Genomic DNA, 18,420 nt, shown 5'->3' with positions numbered 1-18,420 from the left:
ATACATTATTGACAATGACATAGAATATTGACCTTGAGTGTATAAAATATTGACTCCCTTTTCTTCTTCTTTTTTTTTTTTACATTTTTCCTAAATATGACATGATTAGAATGCATTTTCCATAGGTCATTTTGTTTTGCCCAGATGTACTCATAAACTATTACCTAGACAGACTGTTCTGCTGAGATGTTGTCTAAAACAACAAAATTAAAAGAATCAGTGGCATGCTAGATAACAAAAGATTATTTTATTTAAATACATCATGACAAAGCTTCACGGCAACATGGCCTTAAATTAAAAAGAAAATTGTGTAAGAGGTCCTAACAAATAATCTGCAAAGAGAGTAGAGAGTTCCAGAGAGAAACAAAGTGAGGCCCCATAGAGTTGCATGTGTGGTGGCTCCTGAGCAAGGAGGAGGAGGACCTGGGCTGACAGTTGGGCTCTTTCTTCTCTCTCTTTCTCTCTCTCTCATCAGCTACCTGGTCCTGAACAAATCTTCGATGTCCTCACCTGAAACATAATAATATTGACATTACCTTACAATGTTATGGGAAGAAACAGAGAGGGTATATGTAAAAGCATTCTGTACCCAACAAAATATTACAAACTGATAAACTATAAAGGAGAACACTATACATATATAAGTTATAAACAAAGATACAGGCAAACTAGTGGGGCTGATTAGAAATGTACTCATTATAACACAGATATGCAAAATGTAATTTAAACAAAAACACCCTGTGTTTCCAGCCCTGGCCAGATTAAATTCAGTGATTAGAGTATCAGCCCAGGGACCAAAGAATCATGGGTTTGATTCCTGGTCAAGGGCACATACCTCAGTTGCAGGCTCGGTCCCCGACCTCAGTCGGGATGAGTGCCAGAGGCAACCAGTCAGTCTGTCTCTCTCACATCCATGTTTCTCTCTTTCTCTCTCCTTCCTCCCTCCCCTCCACTCAAAAAAAAAATCAATTGAAAAAATATCCTCAGGTGAGGATAAAAAAAAATTGCGTTTCCCATCACATAACTGACCTCATCTTGCTCAAAAGTCTTCACTCTCACTTGGTATAAAAAGCAAAACAAAACACAAAATGTAAAGCTTGTTCATTTGTGATGACTCAGGTTCTTCATTAATAGTCAGTTTGGGGTACATTTTTACTCTTCCTGGGTTTTCTCTCCCTTCTCCCTTCTCCTAACAGACCGGCATCTCCTCAAGAAATGTGTGCAATATTGTAGTGGTGGGAGCGGAGCACCTGCTTCCATTAGTGCCCTTCCTGGGTGGCCTGCTACATCCTGAGTTAGACAAACCGAACCCAGCCTTCTCCTTGGGCTTCGGTCTCTGCCTTCACTATACCTGTCCTGAAGAGTTTGGGATGGTCCTTTCAGCATAGGCATGGGGCAATGCTTGCTTCTGTCTGTCTTCCCTGACTGACCAGGCTCTTCATCTCAGCGCTCACTCCTCAATCTTCACCTCAGAGGCCTGTCTGTGTGCAGCTGGGACCCCAGGTGGAGAGGCGCAGTCTCTGCCAGATTTCCCTTCTCAGTGACACCGGGACCCCTAGAAGGTGTGCTGACTCCTACTGAAAGCTCAGTTCAGTATCTCTGCCCCACCAGAACCAATTCTAAGACGTGAGGTACCTGAAGGAGAGGTGAGTAGAATGGCCATTTCTCAACAGGCCCTTTCAACTCTACTGCCCACACCAAGGTGGTTTAGAGACTCCCAGGAGCATTTCCTCAGAGCTGGAGGGAGGGACGTTGACAAGGCCTCTTTAGCTCTCATCTCCTTCCTTAACCTTCTTGTTTTCTTTTTATATTAACGTCCTTTTTGTTCCTATTCCCAATCTCTCATCAAGCATTATTTGCACCACTGAAGGGGGAAGGGGTGGGGGAATGGATGTGGTTAGGTCCCACTTTTATAAGCTTTAGTCTTATATCCTCAGGCTTTCTTCTCAATATATAAATGGCAGCTTTAGCATTTTCAACAAATCATAGCTTGTGTAAAAACTTTGGTAACAAATGCACAATGACACATTTGTTCTAGAATAGACTGTATCCACCCCACACCTAAAGCAATAAAGGCCACTGATTTTATGACTGTGGCAGCTGCAGGGTAACAAGGTTTACAGGGAATTTTTTTTAAAGCATCACGACATACTTCAAGCTTTTTTTTCCCCCTTACTATATAAACTAGGCAGTTTAAGATTATGGGACATTTCAAGAGTTTCTGAATAAAGGGAGAAAGATGACTTTGTGAAATAGCAATTATGGAGATGTTACTAACCCGATTTAGAGATGACTAAATGAAGGCTCAGGGAAGATAGATAATTTTCACAGCATGTGAGCAGTGAAGCAAAATTTAAATGCAAGTATTTGTATGATAACTCCAGTGTCCTTTTTACTATACTATATAATAAAACCCTAATATGTAAATTCACCAAACAGTGGAACAACCAGTTGCTATGACGTGCACTGATCACCAGGGGGCAGATGCTCAAGGCGGGAGCTGCCCCCTGGTGGTCAGTGAGCTCCCACGGGAAGTGCCGCTAGCCAGAGCTAGGTTCATGGCTGGCAAATGGCTGGCGAGCACAGTGGTGGTGGGAGCCTCTCCTGCCTCCACGGCAGTGCTAAGGACCCCTCGGAGGATGTCTGCCTCCCAGCTTAGGCCAGCTCCCCATGGGGAATGGGCCTAAGCCAGCAGGCAGACATCCCCTAAGGCAGCGGTTCTCAACCTGTGGGTTGCAACTCCTTTGGGGGTTGAACTACCCTTTCACAGGGTCACATAAGACCATCAGAAAACACACATATAATTACATATTGTTTTTGGGATTAATCACTATGCTTTAATTATGTTCAATTTGTAACAATGAAAATACATCCTGCATATCAGATATTTACATTACGATTCATAACAGTAGCAAAATTACAGTTATGAAGTAGCAATGAAAATAATTTTATGGTTTGGGGTCACCACAACATGAGGAACTGTATTAAAGGGTCGCGGCATTAGGAAGGTTGAGAACCACTGCCCTAAGGAGTCCTGGACTGCAAGAGGGTACAGGCTTGGCTGAGGGACCCCTCCTCCCCCCCCCCCAGTGCACAGATGTTGTGCACCAGGCCTCCAGTAAATATAGAAGTCCTTGACAATGTCAGTCAACGCAAAAGGGAAACTATGCATATGAATTCCTGACACTTCCTATACAAACAATAAAACTTACATGACCTCAAAGAAGATTAAAAAATGGAGAAATCCTGATGAGTCATTAAACTTCTTCATTCATTATTTTCTTGATTCAACTACCATTTAGTGCAGCCATGGGCAAACTACGGCCCGCGGGCCGGATCCGGCCCATTTGAAATGAATAAAACTAAAAAAAAAAAAAGGCCGTACCCTTTTATGTAATGATGTTTACTTTGAATTTATATTAGTTCACACAAACACTCCATCCATGCTTTTGTTCTGGCCCTCCGGTCCAGTTTAAGAACCCACTGTGGCCCTCGAGTCAAAAAGTTTGCCCACCCCTGATTTAGTGAATACTTCTGAAATAATAAATATTGTACCATGTATTGGAAATCTTATAAAGGTAATTCTCCCTACTCTGAATTAAATTCCAATATAGTGGAGAAGACAGGCAGATGTAATTATAACATACCTAAGCAAATTCAGTGCTATATGATTTTTTAGAAATCCTATATAATAAAAGGCCAGCAACCATAATAGCAGAACAACCAGAGCGACTGCTCAACCAGTCACTATGCACTGAACAACTCTTGGTCCTTTTTCCCGGCCAGCAGGCTCCCATCACCCGATGGCAAACAGGGACCCGGGGGCGGGGATGGCAGGGGATGTGGGTGGCACCAGACCAAGGCCCCCACCTCATCAGTCACCCCACAAACAGAGGGCAACCTGCGGTGGGCATGGGGCTGGTGAGTAGGTGGGAACTGCTGAACTCACAGTCACTCCCCCTGCCCACAGGCTCTGATCGCCCAATGGCAAACGGGGACCTAGGGTGGGTGGAGGGGAATGCGGGCAGCACTAGGCCAAGGCCCCACACACAGAGGGTGACCTGCAGTGGGGGTGGGGCCGGTGAGCAGGCAGGAAGGGCCAACCTCTCAGTTCCTCCCCTGCCCAGCCATCAGGCTCTGATCACCCAATGGCAAACTGGCAACCCAGGTGGGTGGCAGCAGGTGGCAGGGCTGACTGTCGGCAGCCAGGGAAGATGGCACTGATCTCAGGATAGGCCTAGGGACCGTGCCTGCACACGAATTTTGTGCACCGGGCCTCTAGTATACACCTGAGGATATGTTTTTATTCATTTTAGAGAGAGACAAGAGGGGAAAGAGAGAGACAAGAGGGGGGGGAGGGGAGAGAGAGAGAGAGAGAGAGAGAGAAAGAAAGAGAGAGAGAGAGACAGAGAGAGAGAGAGAGACAGAGAGAGAGAGAGATCATTGTTTCAATACAAGTCCAGACTGGGGATTGAACCGCAGCCTAGGTATGTGCCCTGACTGGGAATGAAACCCACAACATTTTGATGCACAGAATGACGTTCCAACCAACTGGGCCACCTGGCCAGGGCAGTGCTATATGATTGTAAGTATCATGAGGCTCTCAGTGTTCACAAATAAATTTTTTCATGCCTCGAATGTTTACTAGAATTCATAGTAATTCTACAGTGGATGTTCCATTATGTCCCAACACATGTTGAGATGTAAGGGATTACTTAGTTGAAAATGCTTCTCTCAATAAATCTGCAAATCCCAAGGGAGACAGAAATACAGAGTGCACAGCAGCTTGGAAGTCATGAGAGCCACTCATCTCCACTTCTTGCCTATTTCTCACTGGCCAATTTACTTTTCAACAATCTAAAGCACTACAAACAGTCCCTCTCTGGGGCACCTGCAGTTGCCTATACATACACACACTGCATTAAAAAAAATTGGTAAACTTCATTAAAACATCTTCCTCAAATATGACCTTTTCCAGTGATCTGAGAAGAGTGACAGGAAGAATCCCCCCAGAGGAATGTCGTGACTTTGAGTCAGCGTTTCGGTGTCTGGTTCTGTGAAGGTTTTATGAGAATAGTGCAAGATTTCCTTTGATAGCTAAGAGTGACAACACCATTCAAATGCCAAATGTGGTGAAAGTAAAAAGTAAAAAATGTGTCAGAATTCTGTTCTTCCAAATCCCGAAACTCAAACACCTGCCCTGATAGATTAAAATCCTTTACTTAAAAATGGAACTTGCCCTAGCTGGTTTGTCTCAGTGGCTAGAGTGTCGCCCTGGGTTCGATTCTGGTCAAGGGCACATGCATGGGTTGCAGGCTCAATCCCCTGTAAGGGGTGTGCAGGAGGCAGCCAATCAATGATTCTTTCTCACCATTGATATTTCTATCTCTCTCTACCTCTCCCCTCATCTCTGAAATCAATAATATATATATTTTTAAAATGGAACTTATCAGGCAGCTGCATCACTTAAAATTATTAACTCCATTTAAAAAGAAAAAGTGCAAATTATCCCCTAAATAGTCTAGAGACATTTAGTAAGGAAAACAAAAACCCATACCCATTTTTCCTCTCTTATAAAAGGGGATCATTTACATAGCCCACCATATATATATGCTAATTACATGCTAACATAAATATTTAAAAAATAATCCATAAAAACAGCCAGTCAAAGAACTACCAAAAATGCACAAAGGCAAAAAAATAGATCTGCTTGAAAACAAATTCTGTCATCTTGCTTATTCATGTGTAAACATCCAATATGCTCAATGCTTTGACATCTCTATTCATTTCAGGGTTTGAATCAGCTATAACTATATGACCTTTAACTGTGTGATTGATTCATCAAAAATTCTGAAATATGTTACATAGGGGACTAACTTCATATGTGCAAAAATATTTTTATGGCGTCCCATTTTAAGTGACAACTTCCACAAGGAATTGAGAACCACTAAAGAAAGAGAATGTTTTTATTTAATTCACATTTGTACAATCATTCATACCTAAAACTGTATTTTTTCACTACAAAGCTTATATTTAAAAATTGTTTTGCACCTGTGTTCCCAAAAATGCTTGACAAGAATATTCTATAAAACTCCAGAGCTGATGAAAGGCAAAGAGAATTATTCTTCTATTTTTGCTCTACTGGTACAATCAGACCTCTCTAGGCAAGATCTAGGCAAAAGGAAAGACACCCCCTGGATTAAATGGCACAAGTTCCAAACTTTACCTCCAGGTTCCTGTGCCTCAAGCAATAAACTGGCTTTTGCATCTTGCAAACATATGCAGAAAACTAGGCCAAATATGATTGATAAACTTGGCCAAGTTCCTCCATGCAACCCACTGTGACAGCCAAGTTAAAGTTCCCAATGTCAATTTTATTTCCAAATGAAAACTTTTTCATTAAACAGTGTTAATATTAAAGATATACATAAGATAAACCCACCTCACACGTTTGGAGTAAAAAGCAATGCATGTTTTAAAATGACAAATGTACTGTATTTGCCTTATTGAAAGGAGTGAATGTTTAGAATAAGATGAATATTATGGAAACAGACCAGAGCATACCAATCATATCCACACAGTCGAGTATTTAGAAGCATGAGGAAGAATGTTTCCAGTGCCTGTGCCAGGTGAATGCCTTCTAGGTTGACCAGAGCAATGGGCTGTCTTGACTAAATCTCTCAGACTGCATGGCTGTATTTGAAATTTCAGTATTTCTAGAAGTTCTACTAATTGTCAAATATAAGATGAAATAGGCATGTGCTTTAAAATGTTGATAATCGATTTATACAAATGTATATCTCAATACATGTGACATTTTGTGGCTTCTGCTGCTGTACTAGGAATGATAATAAAGATGTGAATGTGTACACAGTCTCTGTCCTCAAAGACATCACTGTAATAGTAGACACCTACACTCAGCCTACCTTGCTGTTTCGACCTGGTGCTTTGGTCTCTCCTTTTCCAAGCCATTTTCCATTTTGTCAAGTTAGATGGAATGATTGAGCTATTGTATCTGTTACATGTTTCCGTATTAGAGTGACAGTTGTTTATTGCACCATTACCAAAAGCTGTGTTCTGACAGAGTGCATATCACACATCAGTGAAGATGCAACAACTTTTTCCTGGCTAACTCATTCAAGAAAACCTATACGAAAGATATATGTGAGATTAATATATGTGTCTATAAGAAAAGATAAGTTTTTATCTCACATAACAAATAGATTGGAACCATACCAATTATATATCTTTTAATATTTACATAAGGGTATTTGTATTCCTAGAAAACTCTCTCAATATGTATCCCAGACACATCAACAAACCTTATACTACCTTATTTGTCTTATTTTTCTCTCTATTTATTATTTGCTATCTCTATTTGCTATCTGCTTCCCCTTGTCTTGTAAATAGGCTCAAATCACATTTATCCTTGAAAACCAACCATCTTCCCATGTCATTCATTACCTGTGCATCAATCTTCTTCTTATCCAAACTTTTTGGGGAAAGTGGGATATCTTTTTCACTCCATATTCATTTCTGAATCCAGTGGATCCTGGTTTCAATATTTACCATTCTATTGAAATTACTTACTGCTAAAGTCAGATAATTTTCTAAATTGCAAAGTCCAGTGGAAACCTTCCATCCCTAACCTGGTTGATCAGCTCTGTTAAATTTGGTCTTGTTTATTGCACCCCTTTCTTAAAACCAGATGTTCCCTTGAGCACTTTCCTCTATTCTGAATCAGCCAACCCTTCTGATTTTCCTCATTCCTCTCAACAATCCTCTGCAGGATTGCACAGCCCTTATGTGGACTTTGGAGCCAGATTATCTTGACTAAAATGTGTTTTTCCATTGATTGGCTGTGGGATTTGGGGCAACTCGTTTAATTCTTCTGTTCTTAGTTTTTCCCATCTGTAACTTGGGAACTATACTAGCATTAGCCATTCAACACCTATTGGCCAAGTGGTGAGGTTTGGGGTGTGTTCTCTGTTGTTCTTATTAGTTAGGCAGACACTCTGTCCCTGGGTCTTGGAAATGGGACCTTCTGGGTACTGCTCCACTCGGACATGCAGGTCTGGGCCCAAGATGTAGTCCTGTCCCTTAGGACACTCTTTAAGCTGCAATGAGCTTTCATGAGTGTCCTAAGAATAAGAGTTTATTGCTCTTCTCTATGTGGGGTTAGGTTTTTATTCCATAGGAGAGAGAGAACAATTGAGGCGGGACTTCCTGCTTTTTCCTCAACCACAGCTGATCCACTCTGCCAGGCCTGCTTACAAGAATGATTTCTCAGGACCCCTGTTTTCTATGCATATTCTATGCATTAAGAGAAGGGCTCTGAATACTGCAAATTTCCCTTATGTCTGCAGTTGGCAGTTGGCATTTTGTTAAAAATTTTAGTTGAGTTATTCTTACCAGTGTCCTCACACACTTGGTTCTGGTAAACAAGTGTTTGCCCCTCATTTCTCCTTGGAGGCACAAGTTGGTTTCCTTGGGCCCTCAGCTCTCTCATAGGTTCAAGGAAAAGCTATGCATTTGTAAACTTTCTACCATGTTGCTGTAAAGGTGGGAACATTACTCTTTTTGTCTTTCTACTTCCTAAATAGAACCCAAAATATTGATTTTTCAACCAAGGTCAAAAAGCATGTCTATAGGGAAAAGAAAATCTTCTCAACCAGTGATGTTAGAACAACTAGGTATTTATTTGGGGGAAGGAAATAAAGTTTTATCTATATCTCACATTTTCCACAAAAATGTACCCTAGATTATCAGAGATCTAAACATAAAAATTAAATTATAAAGTTTTGGAGGAAAATATAAGAGATATCTTTGTGATCCTGAGAAGGCAATCATTTCTTAGGGTAGAAAAATATTGGTAATTAAAGCAAAAAAGTTGTAAAGTGGATTTAATCAAAATTAAACATTTTTTTCTTTGAAAGACATCTTTAAGAAAATAAGTGGGAAGGCTGCAGACTGGGAGAAAATATTCATAAGAAAGATATCTGACAAAGGACTTCCATCTAATTCTAACGTTCAATAATAAAACCACATGAGACATCATTATACACCCACTCAAAGGGCTAAAATTAAAAGACTGACAACACCATGTGTTGATGAGAATGTGAAAAAAAAAAAACAACAAAAATGGAACTCTCTTACATTGCTGGTGGAGGATAAAATAGGATGACCTCTTTAGAAACTAGTATGGAAGTTCCTTATAAAGTTAAACACTTACATGTTGGTCTTTACCTGAGAGAAATGTAAACACATATACATATAAATCTGATATAAAAATGTTCTTAATAGCTTTATGTGAAATGTCCCCAAACTGGAAACAATCCAAGTATCCATCAGCAGGAGAATAGCTAAACAAATTCAGGTTCATCCAGACAGCAGAACACAATGAAAAGGAATGCACACAATAGAGAAATATCATGGATGATCTTCAAAAATCCTAACAGGAGGGAGAACCAAGCCACAAAAACTGCATACTGATGGTTTCATTTACACAAAATTCCTGAACAGGAAATACTAATCTATAGCAAAGAGTCAGAACAGTGGTTGCCTTAGGCAACCACTATGATGATAGGACTAATGGGGAAGGGCAGGAGCAATTTTTCTGGTGATAGAAAGGTTCTATATATTGATGGGGGGCAGGTTACATTTATCAAACTTGTCAAATGTATGCTTGAGATTTGTGCAATTATTCATCTGTGAACCTATAAATTACATCTCAATAAAAAGGTTAAATGTGAAAAAATTACATGTCCATGTACACATAGGTTCCTGACCACCCTACATGAAATAGCACCGCCCTCTCTCTCTCGCTCTTCTTACACTTTTGCCTGCTTTAGTATTTTTGATAACATTTATTTATTAAAAATTGATATTCTACCATATGTGTATTTATCTGCATTGCCTATTAGAATGTAGGATTATTGAAGGTAAGGACCTTTTAAATTTGCCATTATATATCCAAGGGTAATGGCTATGATGAGAAAGCAATAATTAATCAAATTGGATGTTGAACTTTGATTTGTTTTCTTGGTTATTTTATTTTCTTCTCTGCTTGCCTAGTGGGTTGTTGTTTTTTTTTTTGGTTGTTTTTTTTTATCAAAACAGCCCTAACTGGTTTGGTTCAGTGGATAGAGCATCAGCCTGTGGACTCAAGGGTCCCAGGTTCGTTTCTGGTCAAGGGCATGTACCTTGGTTGCAGGCACATCCCCAGTAGGGAGTGTGCAGGAGGCAGCTGATCGATGTTTCTCTCTCATCGATGTTTCTAACTCTCTATCCCTCTCCCTTCCTCTCTGTAAAAAAATCAATAAAATACATTTTTAAAAAAATAAATAAATAAAAACAGATAAAGCATGGGGATAACCCTTTGCAATCCATAAGCACTATACCACTTAAAGGATGATTAAATACAAAAAAATTAGCTGTCAATGGAAGATACTCAATGTAAGATAGCTTAAATTTTTTCAGTAGAACAGTTTGTTGCGGTTTTAACTTTTTTTCTAAGAGATGCTTTCCAAAGCAAGAACAAGACTGGGAAAGCAGACAGCACACTGGCAAGGTAGAGCTTCTATCTAACTGGCTAAGTCACAGGGATTGCTTAGTTTCCTCAAGTTCATGACTTTGCCTTAACTCTGTGGCTAATGGGAATTCATTATAAGACAGCTTTCTGGGATTAGTGTGTTGTAGCAGTATCAGTCAGATGGAGAATTGCAAGCTAAGCCTCAGTTCAAGCATTTACAGATTTATAACTAATTAGATCCTGTCCACACCTCACCTGAAATCATGTTAGCAAGACCCATGTTAAAGCACATTTATAGCTAACAGAGGTGTAACACGGCCCTGTAGGCTACCTTGGGCAGCACTGTAACAAGATTTTTTTTTTCTATTTCAAGATTCTTTTTTTAAAAAATAGGATAAATGAATTGGTTTTAAGGAAGCCCCAGATTTAGTGCCAAGGTTCCAAAATGAAGGTACCTTGGTCACAGGTCAAATGTATAACCTGTTGGAAAATCACACACACACACACACACACACACACACACACACACACACACACACACACTCACCAGAGAACATAAGCACAAAGTTTCAATGTATATTCATTTTATAATAGGGTAAATGATTACCCAGCAATCTATTATAATCTAAATTTTAAACTGCCCTATGGTAGTGAATGCTACAGATATCTAAATTGGATTGAAGAAATCTCTAGAACTAACACAAACATAATTTATTTGAGTATAACAACCCAATGTTACTTACTTAATTTGGAACAACATAATTTATTACACATAAGTAGAAGTGACCCCGACTCCCAGAGCTTATGAAATTGTTCAAATGTGAACAATTTGTGCTAATAAATTGTGTAATAATGCCATAATTCACCCGTTATATTGTATGAACAAAAATACTATTAACCATCAGGGTACAACATTTTAATTTAGTTCAGAGAAGGAATGGAGTATTGTCAGGATCTCCTTTAGTACTGGGTGTAGGTTAGTGCTAGAGCTGTGGAAAGAGTTTCCTATATTTATGGAGAGCAATTATGTAAAGGTCTGTGGACACATATTTCTTACATAAACTCTTGTGTTACTAATCAACTCTGAGATTCAGCTCAGATGAGGGAAGAGCACAATGGGATCTCTGTGAAGCACTAAGTTTAAAGAAACTAAATTAAGTCAGGAAAAACCCTCAGCTCGGCAAACAATTTGACTCATTATTGCCTTTTATTCATGGTCACTGCCAAGGCTTACCCTCCATTATGAGGATTTACCCAGCCTCACCTGTTTACTCCAATCTGGCTTCTATCTAAAATAAAGAAAGTCACTTGTAAAGCAGCACATTTATGCGCACACACACACACACACACACACACACACACACACACACACACACAAAAGAGTATGTACTTATTGTTCAGAATAAAAAGAAAAAGAAAAAAAAAAGACTTTGGTCTTTCCCCTTGTGAAGACTAGCGATCTCATGAACTATCCTTTTATGCTTTAGTAGGAGCAGTTATCGTTTCTGCATTCATAAATGTTACCAACAAAGTTTTAATCACGCAGGACCTTCCTAGGAATTCCAGACAATGACAAGTCGTCCAACAATTTAGACAAAAACATTTGGTTTAAGAATCAAGCCACTGTCTGTCTATCTCTGTTTCTCACGGGCTTCCTTATTTAATTTTGGAAGGAAACAAAGGCTTGGTGAAAACAGTTATATTTTTAAAATAGGTAAATATCTACACGACAATAGTATTTTTCCTAATTATGTGACTTCCATCTTGAGAAGGAGCTGACTCTGGAGGCCTGAGGATCCAGCACAGAGTCAAATAGAAATGCCGTGTCCTCTAAGGTGCTTTTTCAGACCCACTGGGTGTCCCTACCCTTATTGCTGGTCTTTAACAAAAAACTAGTCATAATGACCTGGTCCTGCTCAGCATCCATTCAGACCCTTGGTGAGAATGCTAAACACGGTACCGGAGCCCACAAGCTGCGAGTACAAACTGACAGTCCCTGACAGTTTCTGTCTGGACCAGGATCTGAACCAAGAGGCAGGGCAAAACTCCCATCTGCTGTCCATCTGCCATCCTGCCCCATCAAAAAAGGTTATGTCATGAACCACAGACAGATGGGCATTGCAAAGATCTATTAGGGGGAAAAGGGGGTCTGAGACCATTAGAATTATGACCTTTGATTCAACATAAAAAATTCCAGTAGTAATGAAAATCATGAATAATTTCAAGGTCTTTTAATTATGTAAAACAGATATTGCGTCTTCTGCCAACATTGAAAATAGATAAATAAAGTGTTTGTATTCTATGCACTAAGGTTTTAGGTTTGTATAAACCTAAAAGCAAAGATGAATTTAGAATATATATGCATGTGTATATATATTTGCGTGTGTACTAGTATATATATATATATATATATATATATATATACACACACACACACATATATATATATATCTTCACTAGATATTATAACATGTATGTAGATATATGCTTGTGTGTATATATATATATTAATAATATCTTCACTTGAAGTCATTTTCCTCTAATGACACATCAGTTAAGTATAACAATGTGATTAAACTAATTAAATGGAAATCTTTTGGTAGTGCATTTTCATCAAAAGCCTACCCTATATAAACAGGAAACTGGGATAAGTCAGCTCATGTTTTAAACAAAAAACTTAAGACATAAAGGGAACAGTAAAATCCTGAGCTAAACCTAAGTGCTGTTATGTTTCCATAGCAAAAAAAAAAAAGGCTTTTGCAAAGCAAATAAGCACTCTAGACAAAAGGCAGTTATTCAGTTCACTCAACATAAAATGTGTACCTACCATGTGCCAGACAAAGTGCTAGACGCTACAGACAGAAAGACAGTGAGACACAGGTGGTTTTTGTCTCTAAGGAACTTTCAGTTTCATGCAAAGATGGACACATAAATTGCTTACTATATAGAATAGTGAAATAGAGTAGTGGAGAAAAGTTATGGAGCCACATGAGTTAGTGTTAAAAAAGTGAGATTTTGTATTTGCAGTGGGTTTTAGGCTTTATATGCTTTTAATAGATTTACAAATTTTAATTTTTCTTTACAGTTTGTGCAGGAGAATTGAATATTGGACTGTCTTTGCTAGGATAAGGGAAGAATAACCTTTCAAAAAATGTTAAAATTTTTGTGTAACTTTTATATCTTAGGACCATTTTTTCTTTTTATAGCAAAACTAGAGGCCCGATGCATGAAATTCGTGCAAGAGTAGGCCTCTCTTTCCCTGGCTGTTGGCACTGGCTTCCCTCTGGCACCCAGGGCCTGGGCTTCCCTCACAGCCCCGGCTTCATCTAAAAGGTCATCCAGAAGGCCATCCAGTCTAATTAGCATATTATGCTTTTATTATTATAGACATCTTCTAAAAGTTGACATGAAAAAGAAATTCAATACACATCCTATATAATAAAAGGCTAATATGCAAATAGACCAAACAGGAGGAACGACGGGTTGCTATGATGAGCACTGACCACCAGGGGGCAGACACTCAATGCAGGAGCTGCCCCCTGGTGGTCAGTGCGTTCCTACAGGGGAGCACTGCTCAGCCAGAAGCCAGGCTCACAGCTGGCAAGCGCAGCAGCAGTGGCGGGAGCCTCTCCAGCCTCTGCAGCAGTGCTAAGGATGTCCGACTGCCTGTGCAGGCCTAAGCCGTCAATCAAACATCTCCGGAGGGCTTCCAGACTGGGAGAGGGTACAGGCCAGGCTGAGGGACCCCCTTCCCCAAGTGCATGAATTTTGTGCACTGGGCCTCTAGTATCACTATATTCAAAATAACTCATAATGAACTTATCCAATATGAAAAATGTCAACTATATCCATTAAAAGACATGTATAAGAAAGTTCTAAGTGTCTTTATTCATAATAGCCACAAAATAGAAGCCAGCCAGCAAGAGGAAAATGAATAATCAAACTGGGGGTACATTGATAGAATTTAATACTCCTTAACAATGGAAAAGAAAGAACTACTGATAAACACAGCACATGGATCTCAAAACATTATGTAAAAGAGGCCACACTGTAGGATTCTATTTATATGAAGTTTAAAGACAGGCAACTAATCTGTGCTGACAAAAGTCAAAAGTGATTAAGAATGGCTGGGGAATGAGGGATATTGAAAGGAAAGGGCACGCAAGAAGTTTTAGGGTGACAGAATGTTCTGTATCTTGATCTGAGTTATTTATATTTGTTAAAGGTGTATTTGTGAAAAGCCATTGAGTTTTACACATAAGATCTGTGCATTTTGTTGAATGCCAATTGTATCTCAATTTTTAAAATGTCAAACTTTCAAGTAATTTGATACAATGAAATAGACAATAATCAGGTATTTTGTTGTCGTTGTTAATCCTCACCCAAGGATATCTTTTCATTGACTTCTAGGGAGAGTGGAAGAGAGAGGGAAAGACAGAGAAAAAACACTGATGTGAGAGAAACATCTCGATTGGTTGCCTCCTGCATGAGCCCCTACCAGGGCCTGGGCCAGGGAGGAGCCTGCAACCAAGGTACGTGCCTGTGACCTGAATCAAAATTGGGACCCACCTTTGGTCTGCAGGCCAATGCTCTATCCACTGAGCAAAACCAGCTAGGGCTAATCAGGTATTTTAGTTCTTGTTGCCATGGAACAAAATATCTGACTAAATAGTGCATCATTTTACAAATAATAATATAAATTCAGAGAATTGCTATTTTGGTAACCACAATTTCAAGGGGCAAATAAGAATAATAAATGCTTGGGAAGTGCCCGTTAAGAAATTCTTTCACCTGAACTGCAATGTGCTCCTTATCTGGACTATACTTAAATAACTTTATCAAATTTAGGGTCAGAGGGTATCTTAAGCATATGGAAAATCTTGTGCTTTATCATAGGTCCATACATCCTTTATTTTTTTAAAAAACATTTTGACTTTATTGTTACATAAAATGGCCTGCCCTCATTCTTTGTTTCCTTGAGCCAATTAATCACTATCAAAAAAAAGTAGAACTACACATTACATGATTCATATCAGCTTCTGATTATTCTGAGAAACAAAAAAGAATACTATTTCCAAAGTGTACATCATTCAGACACAGTAATATACGCTTTAATTTTGACATTTTATCATTATATAAATACATCTTCATAAGGAAGTTGTCACTGATCTACTATACGTAATTCACAATAAGAAATATTATCACCAATGTTAATTCTTAGACTTTTTATTTTTAACTAAAATATATCTACTAAGTAACCACAAAGAATCAATCCTAATGGACTTAAAGACTCCTAAGTATTAGTTATGCATTATAGTAATAATACCACTTTAAATTACATATGGCCTGATTCTGGTGGATCCAAGCACTTCACATATATAATCAATTTTACCTTTAATAACCCACTGGAGGAGGAAAACGTAGTACTGTCTTCCATGCCCTTGAAATAATGACAAATGCAATGAATGTATAATCTAAAATATCACAACAGCTAGTTTTTTAAAGTGTGTGTGTGTGTATGTATGTGTGTGTGAAATTGACACAATTTGACAATAACTCTTGCTCTTCTCAGCACAATTTGCACATGAAGAGAGAACTTTCTTTGTCACCACAGTTTGGATAATTTTATGAGAAAGAATCTATACCTTGACTTATAATTCTTTTTTTTTCTGGGGGAAAAAGTTCCATGTGTAACTAAAAATGGCAGAGTAAATCCACTATCATTTATTCCTCATGCTGATTACAACTAAAAACTTCAAATTATATAAATATATAAATACATAAATATATAGACCAACCTTCTAAGAACTCTCAAAAGCAGGCAGATTATGTGAGAGAATAGAAAACTGAAAATGTAACCTGCATTGGGATGTTTCCCATTTTATTTTAATTTTTTTTAAAATATATTCTATTAATTTTTTACAGAGAGGATGGGAGAGGGATAGAGAGTTAGAAACATCGACGAGAGAGAAACATCCATCAGCTGCCTCCTGCATACTCCCTACTGGGTATGTGCCAGCAACCAAGGTACATGCCCTTGACCGGAATCGAACCTGGGACCGTTGAGTACACAGGCCGACACTCTATCCATTGAGCCAAACCGGTTAGGGCCCATTTTATTTTTTGTTTGTTTTCTCCTGTGCAGTGTGATTCCAAGACTAGACCCCAGTGCAAAGTGGTGAGGCAATGGCCAATGCTGAAGCATGTAAACTCCATTTTTCTGACCAGAGGAGCCAGAAATAAAAATTCTACAGGCCAGAGAGCTTGAGGAGAATCCCAGAAATGAGAGAATGAGAGGAAAGGGTTCCCTTAATTCTGTGAGTGAGTAAGTATTTTAATTCCTGAACTAGGCCCTGGCCAGACAGCTCAGTTGGTTAGAGCATCATCCCAATAAGCCAAGGTTTCAGGTTCAATCCCAGTCAGGGCTCATAAAAGATTCACCCAATGAATACATAAGTAAGTGGAACAACAAATGGATGTTTCTCTCTCTCTAAAATTAATCAATAAATAAAAATTAATTCCAGAACTAAGCATGCATGAAATAGTCTCAAATGAAGATATCAAAGGCTTTGGAATTTAACAAATATTTCAGCCTTCTGCACACATCTCATTCTAAATTCGAACTGCACATGCACTAGAAACACATAAACCATACAGTTTAGGCTTAGAAAACGAAACTGATCTGCAGCAGCTCCTAAAGAAGTTGAGACACAACTTACAGTTTGAACCTAAGTGGCTTAATTGCCTGCTAAAATAAACAACTTCATCTCCAGATGATTGTAATAGTATATTATAATAGACCTTATGAGACAGAATATTCACAACATCCAGAATGCAATGTTCAAAGAAATAGTTAAATATCACCAATTCTTCAAGTAAAAAAACAAAATAAATAAAACAATCAAAGAAAGAAACAAAAAGCACAAAATGATCTAAGTGATGGCGCTGTCAAAAATATTTAATCAGCTATTATAATTATGCTCCATGAGTAAAGGAAAATACTCTTGAAATGAATGAAAATGTAGATATTCTCAATAGAGAAAAATAAACTTTGAAAAATAAATAAAAATTTTGGAAGTGAAAAATACAATATTTAAAATGAATAAATTTGCCGGGTGGATTCAAAAGCACTATGGAAATAATACAAAAAATCAGGAAATTAGATATAGATTAATAAAATTATCCAATATGAAAAACAGAGTGAAACAAAGAGTAAAATCGGTAAAAAGAGCTTCAGAGACGTATGCAACAATTTCCAAAGATCTAACATATGTAACTTAAGTACCAAAAGAAGAGATAGTGAGAAAGAAATTTTTGTTTTTAATAATGCACATACACACACACACACACACACACACACACACACACACTGAGTGGCCAGATTATTATGACCACCTGATGTTTGTAGGCAAATTAGCTATAATTCCGCACTGAAGTTGCTAGAGGGCCAGACCATTATAAATGGGGAAGCAGGTTGTTTACCACAACAGTAGAAGTGATTTTTTCCTGATTATATGGGTAAACAATGCAATTTAACAGCCTTTGAACGTGGAATATATATATATATTGAGTGGCCAGATTATTATGTTATTATGGCCACCCCATCAGTACTTCATTGGGCCACCTTTTGCCTTCAATACTGTGGTGATTCTTCTTGGCATTGACTCCAGGAGATGTTGAAAGGTGATGTGAGGAATCTGACACCATGCCTGATGAACAGCACTGTCCAGTTCTGTGAGATTTGATGGTTGTGGAACCAGCTGCCTGATGGCTCTTTTAACTTCGTCCCACAAATGCTCAATTGGATTGAGATCTGGTGATTGTGGGGGCCACCTAAGCAAGGTAAAGTCTCTCTCATGTTCTTGAAACCACTCCTGCACAATACGAGC

At 38.6% G+C, this 18,420-nt stretch overlaps 1 long non-coding RNA gene across 4 annotated transcripts in view; it reads right to left on the bottom strand.

Moving 5' to 3' along the window:
- Nucleotides 1-227: 227 nt before the first annotated feature.
- The window catches only part of LOC132230772 (uncharacterized), a 392,295-nt gene continuing 374,102 nt past the window's right edge, over nt 228-18,420 (bottom strand). For all 4 annotated transcript variants that reach the window (XR_009451933.1, XR_009451931.1, XR_009451932.1 and 1 more), the window contains one exon: nt 228-510. This is a non-coding gene — a long non-coding RNA (uncharacterized LOC132230772). The remainder of the gene's footprint in view (nt 511-18,420) is intronic.

This window comes from Myotis daubentonii, chromosome 3 (assembly GCF_963259705.1).
Source record: "Myotis daubentonii chromosome 3, mMyoDau2.1, whole genome shotgun sequence".
NCBI classification, from domain to species: Eukaryota; Metazoa; Chordata; class Mammalia; order Chiroptera; family Vespertilionidae; genus Myotis; species Myotis daubentonii.
The sequence above is the reverse complement of the archived record's forward strand: the minus strand, read 5'-3'. Positions and strand labels throughout refer to the sequence as shown.